Raw genomic sequence first — 7,255 nt, 5'->3', positions numbered from 1 at the left:
TTCTGCTATCCATCTAGACTTGGAAGGGAATAAGGAAAATATGGAACTCAAAGAACGGCAGCAAGTACACTTGGAGTGCTTTCCTAAGCTACCAAAGGATGATCTGGTGGTGAACATACACACAAGTCAAATGTATTAGAAAGAACCACCATCAGCAATGACTTGTCTTCTTGCTGGTCTTGCCCTTCATGGACCCAAACTACTCCATGTCTTCCACGACACCCCTGCTCTCATTAACCTTCCCAAAGACCACACATAAGTTGCCACCCATCCACTCCATCTTGATAATACAGATGAAAAACTGGGGACTGTTTGTGTTTGGTCCACATTTGCCATGGACAAGATGCCGTGCTTTTGTAGGCTTCTGGATGGAGTCCTCCTCATCAAAAATTTCCCTATAGATGGACTTGCAATTATGGCATGTGACTTCACCATCCTAACACATAAATCCAGGAATAATTCTGTGAAAGCAGAAGCCCTTATCACCAAATTTTTTCTCTCCAGTGCTCAGAGCACAGAAGCATTCTACTATTTTGGGCATTTTCTTTGCAAATAGCTCCAAGGGGACACAACCAATGAATCACTATCAATGGTAATGTCAAAGAACATGGTGGGGTGGACCATGGCTGGCAGCAGGCAATTGCAGTTGGCAGAACATCTGCAAAAAGCTCTTCTTAGGTTGTTAATAATGCAGCTCCTGTCATAAATACATGCATACATACATACATACATACATACATAAAAAATAATGCAGCTCCATGGGCCAGCAGTACTGTAGCTCAGTGACAGAGTTCTCACCTAGCATGTGCAAGATTTCATCCCCAGCACCACACACACACACACACACACACAATTCAAAAGGAAAGAAAAGAACACAGCTGCTGACAGTTGTACAATTACTCACCTAAGAAGGCCAATTTACAGCTCCGGTTCCTCTAATTCCTTATCCCTTCTTTTGATCTTCTCCATTCTTGCTGCTATTGATTGAATCATTGAGAAGATTCGATTGGCCTCTAGCTTATAAATACTTGAGAATAGAGCTTGCTTCTTTTTCTTTTTTTTTTTTTTTCGTGAATGTAATCATTTGCTTTTTTACTTCAAGAAATGACAAGTTCACCAAAAATAATAATAATAATAATAAGTTATAATATAATTGCCTCTTACTTCCACAAATAGACTTTTATTTGCCCCATTAAGAAGTTAATAAAGCTGTTTAATCTATATAGCAAAAAGATCAACTTCTCTGGTATTAAAAACACATTAAAACATTTTCACCCACCACATTAACAAAGAGTTTTTGAAATACCAAATGATACTAAATGCCAGGTGAAGTGATAGAACCAGCACTCTGTCATTACCGACGGAGAAAAAATATATCAGAAAACAGTGCAGCGATAACCCATAATGTTGGCCTAAACTTTAATCAGCAATTCCTCTTCTGTGATCTATATGAAGAACAATATCTTACTGAATACACATACACCAACGTGTCTGCTATCTCTGGATAATTTTCTTTCCTTTACACTTTTGCAGTTTCCAAATTTTCAGTAATGAACATGACTTACTTTTATGATGGGAGGAAGTCATCTTTACTTTTAAAAGAGAGGAAGATCATGGACCAGAGTGTCAGGCCGATCTAAATTCAAAGCTGCCCATCATATTTTGTGACCTTGGGGAAATCACTTCATCACTGAGGCCTGTCACACTGAGTGGCTGTAAAAATTAAGTGCATAAATGTTATGTTGCACGACTGAGAGTAGCACATCAGTGCTGATTCTGTGTGTGTGTGTGTGTGTGTGTGTGTGTGTGTGTGTCCTGACTTCTCATTTCCAGTTCTAGGGTTCCTGGAGCCGCTGTGGCATAAAAGTAATATAATAGGTCAAGACTTTGTTAAAACTTTCATCAATGTGCCAATCACCATATAAGTACTTTATGTTGTTTTAGTCTTACTGGAAATTGAGAAGATGGAGAGCACAGCTGGAGGAGTTGAAGTTATTTGTGTGAAATCACAGAGGTTGGCAGCTTAAAGAAACGAGATGCAAATACAAAAGCTGGGCTGACGTCAAATCTAGTGCTCTTGAGGAATCTAGGGATTCAAACAACTGAATACATTGAGACTTCTCCACTTGGGATATTGGATAATTTACTTTAACCTCTTTGAACTTTGAAGGATGTCTAGAGATCTCAAAAAAATAATAATGACTATAAAGGGGATTTATAAAGCATACATTGCTACCCAAAGACCTGCCATCTGTTGGATATGTATTCTTAAACCTCTGATATTCCTGCAAACCCAGTTTTCCTAATATTACATTAATTCTGTTCTCTCTATTCTTGTTCCCCTACCATCCCTAAGATTTCTTCCTCTATTTTCTATATTTGGGTAGTTTGAACGACTTTCTAGGATTCAGATGTTTGCAGTAGCTGAAGCTGTTCCTTCTTCCTCTGACCCCACTTCATCTCTTGTCCTGTTGGCTCCTTCACGCATCTTTGCTCCTCGTTTCTCTCCCATCCCCTGTGCCGCAGCTGCAGTCCTGTCCCAGTCACTGCAGCCTGCACTAGGGAAAGAGTCACCTCTCCTGTCTCACCAACTGCGTTCTCTCCTTGGATGTCAAAGCCTTTTCTTATATTTCCATATCACTCACTGACATAACAATTATTTTTGATTGATTTATACTATGAAGATAATTTATCTTGTTCCTATATCTTGAGTAATTACCCATATATTCTGGTTTTTTTTTTTCTAAAAGCCACTATTTAGACAATGGGATTCTTATGTTTTGTTTCACTTTGACTCCCAATTTAAAATCTGCAGCCATCAATTGTATATTGAGCTATAGAAAGGATGCTTAATGGTGTTTTTTGGGGGTTTTTTTTGGCGGTGGGGAGGGCTACTGGGGATTGAACTCAGGGGCACTCAACCACTGAGCCACACCCCCAGCCCTATTTTGTATTTTATTTAGGGACAGGGTCTCACTGAGTTGCTTAGTACCTTGCTTTTGCTGAGGCTAGTTTTGAACTCATGATCCTTCTGCCTCAGCCTCCGCCCCCTTCCCAGTCACCTGCTGGGATTACAGGCTCCAACACACCCAGGAGTTACATGACTAATAACATTCTCCCTTGTAAAAAAACATCCCATTGTTTTTGTTGACATTCAACAGTTTATAACATCTTGAGAAAAAGCATATCTACCTGAATGTTTTTGTCAAAACATTTAAAACTTTCATTTTTAAGTTAAGTTAGTTCTGCTGTATGGTGCATCAAAGTGTAACCAACAAAATGTGCACTGCTCTCCTTAACTAGGGCTTATCTATATTGGTTGAACTTATAATAATGACTATCTGTTGAGCTCCTGTCACATGAAAGGCGCACTGCTGAAACCTCAGGGAATATACACCAGTAAGTTTAAACACTGCCTGTGGGAAATCTGGATAAATCTGGGGTCAGGGAAGGAAGAATGGAGAGTGGCTACACAGACTATGCAAATTTCTGCAGTCCTTAGTACTGAAGAACTCCTAGCACACTCAGGAGCATTTCACAGGCCAAGAGATCACATTGGTTGGAGCAGTTATGATTGACATCCTGGAGAAGGTAGGATTAAGATAGGATATGATGAGTATAAACAGAGAAGACGGGGAGTATTGGGGGCAGTTAAGACAACTCAGCAGCAGGAAAGAAGATAGCAATGATGACTTGAGAACTAGAATACTAACAAGGACACAGAGGAGCACTGCATAATGACAAAATCATTGAAGAATTTACAGTCTTAAGTATGTATGAACCTAACAACAGATCTTCAAAATACATGAGGCAAAGACTAGTAGAATCGAATGTTGATATAAACAAATCCACAATTATATTTGGAAACTGCAACACTTCTCTCTCAGTAATTAATAGAACAAGTAGACAGAAAGTCAGTAAGGGTTTAGAAGAATCCAGCAATACCGGCAGCTGACTTGACCTGACAGTTTTAGAACTTTCAAATCAACGGTAGTAGAATATACATTTTTCTAAATGCACATGAAACATTCATCAAGATAGATCATATTGTAGGTCATTAAATAAATGTCAGCAAATTACGTAAAATTGAGAACGTACCAAGTATATTTTCTGATCACAGTGGAATTAAGTCAGATTTAAATATATAGATAGATAGATAGATAGATAGAAAAATCCCCAATATTTAAAATTAAACATCACACTGCTTAGTAACCCATGGGTTAAAGAAAAGTCAAAACAAAATTTACAATCATTTGGAGTGGAATGAAAATGAAATACCTGCTGGGGAAGGTGGCACATGCCTTAATCCCAGCAACGTGGGAGGCCGTGGCAGGAGGATTGCAAGTTTGAGTCCAGCCTCAACAAATTAACAAGGCCCAAAGAACTTAGTGACACCCTGTCTCAAAAAAAAACTAAGAGAGTTGCGGATATAGCTCAGTAGTAAAGTACCCTTGAGCTCAGTGATAAAGTGCCCTTGGGTTGGATCCACATTCCAAAAAAATAAAAGAGAGAAAAGAAAATTTAAACACAACATAGCAAAACTGTGTGGCACAATGAAAGCAATACTTGTAGGAAAATTTATAGCATCAAACGCTTATATTAATTCAGTGATTATGTTATTAGCTAAATAAGTTAATTAGCAACAATGCTGTCTTTATTTAGTTCTCAGCTTAGAGAGCAGTTTTGTAGTTTTGTTCATTTTTTGCTATTTGATCTTTACATTACAGAGACAAAGACAAAAGAGAAACTGAATGATACAGTCTAAACCAGATTTAGCAGATGGCAAACTAAACCTAATCTCAAACTCGGCGATCTTTACAATACCTTCCCAGCCTTCTTTTTTATCAAGTCCTGATCCAAAAGCTTCCTCACAGATTTCTCCCGTACTGTTCCCAGGCCTAAGAAGTATCAGTAACTCAGATTGTCCTCAACAGCAAGATACAATTGAGCACAGAATCCACTTTTTAAATATATACAAAGGAATTATTTGGCACAAATGACCTTTTCTGCCCAGCTTAACTTCCGTTGAAGTTACCAAATTATGAAATCAAATCAACTTGATAGCCAATCAGTGATCACTTTCAAAAGAACTCTCCAATGGTAAGCAAAGTAGAGATGATGGGGAATTCAAGAGAAGGAAAATAGAAAGATGTCTACAAAGTTGAAGGTAGAGAGAGTTCAGGTCAAAGAAAAATACAGGACTGTAATTTCAGATTATTTGGCTGGAACAGAGAAATACCTTCTGAGGTTATGTGAGGAAATCCCTTTGTGTTAAAAGTGAAAAATACATTTTGTTTTCTTTTGGGACAGAGACTGAGATCAAGCAGGTCAAGTTGACAACAAGACACCCTGGGATTTGAAAAACTACATCAAAGAAACACAGCCATGTAAAGTTTGTAAAACAGATATTGACCCTTGGAAACATTCTTTCAAATGATATCTCTGTGTCATTCGATCTATTTCTAAAAATACTGAGTGACAACTCTACAACTTGACCAGGTATAAAAAAATGAATAGCCTTGTCCTAAACACCAAAGTTTCTCCCATGGTAAGAAAGGGAGGGTTTCTTACAAAGCAAACTTCTGACTTAAGCTGGTTTTGCTGAATTAAACAAATGAAACAGATTTTTCAATGAAGATACAGCCTCTAATTAGCATGTAAGTGAGTCGGATACTGATGCATATAATCACTGCTTGGGGGAAATAATCAAACCTCATGACCGCCCACATTTTTTTTTCCTGTCTTAGTGACTTGTCTGGGCAGTAAATAATTAGCTTCTTGATTTTTAAAGAGGCTGACATTTGGAAAGATTCTGCAAATAGTATTTTCCCTGAATTAAATAGAATTTTCCCTTAAAAAATTAATAGCATTTTCCCTTTTCATGGACCCCGTTTAATTCTACCATTCCGTTTTATCGAGACTGCCTGGTTTGCCTCAGTAATTTTCTTATGAAATATATAGAACTATATAGAATGATCTGATCTATTTTTATGTCCTGTAAATATCAAAAACCTTTCTGATTCATAGACTTGTAATCTTCCGTTGTGAGACTGGGATGTGTTCCCACTTAACCATTGGACCAGGTTGAGGCCTTCACCTTACCCATGTTCTCCTTTCAGAGTCAATTAGAAAAAGCAGATGTCAAAAGGAGATGAAAGGGGAAAAAAGATTTTTCTCAAGTGCCTTAATGTTCCTGGCTGGTTGTGAAAGTAACTCAAAAAGATTAACTTGGAGAAAAATCATATGAATTAATTTAATAAATTTTCATATTACAAGGGAATCATCATAAGGAAATTAGGCCCACATATATGGGCAACCTCATGTATCTTCATGCTGAGTTTGATGATAGTTGTGGAGAATGATTGGAAAAGGAGGACATGACCTAATAATCATCAGTCAGTGATGGACAGGTGCTTATCAAGGCCTGTTTCTTCAAATTATGCTCCATAACCTTCAAAGATAAGAATGTTCCTCTTCTCTGGGAATAGGGTGGAAATCTTTCACAGGAAGGTCAGATGACCCCATGTGAGAGGAGAAAAGTGGGAAAAGGTCAAAGAGACCTTCCTCCTTCTGCTGTTCTCTCAGTTTCCTTCAGTCTAAAGAACTCGTTATGCCAAAGTGCCATATTTTCGGGTGATGTGTTCTGAGTCACTCCAAGAATAAATTTAAATTTTGAATAATGGAAAGTCATTAAACAAATTATGAGAGTCTATTTTCCATTAAATAAATCCTTAAAATAAAATAAATTTAGAGGCTAGGGCTGTAGCATCGTGGTGGAATGCTTGCCTAACATGCCCAAGGTCCTGGATTTATTTCCCAGAATCAAAGGAAGGAAAAAAATCTGGGGCACGGGGGTAAAAAAGAAGTCCACAAGGTTCAAATTCAAGTCATGAATGCTGATACAAGATGGACAGATGAATGGATGGATGAATAGATATCAGCAGAAATAAAAATACACAAAATACATATAAATATATACCTATACATATGTAAATATATAAAGAAAAAATATCGTAAATAATGTATATCAAAATATTTTCTCCAATGGGTTAATCATGTGTAAACTTTATATTATACTACACAAGGGTGCTGGGTTTCTGTTCTCACGACTAAAAGGCTCAGGGGTCACTCTAGTTAAACTGGGCTAACTGGGCTGCACGAAATAACCACACAAGAGACACAAATACCTTTTTTCTTTGGGGTCGCTGTGACTGCTTCTCTGACCGAAAGGGTCCGCAGAAAGAGAGAGAGCGCG

The sequence above is a fragment of the Urocitellus parryii genome, chromosome 13, assembly GCF_045843805.1.
Source record: "Urocitellus parryii isolate mUroPar1 chromosome 13, mUroPar1.hap1, whole genome shotgun sequence".
In the NCBI taxonomy this organism is placed as follows: Eukaryota; Metazoa; Chordata; class Mammalia; order Rodentia; family Sciuridae; genus Urocitellus; species Urocitellus parryii.
Note: the sequence above shows the minus strand (reverse complement) of the source record.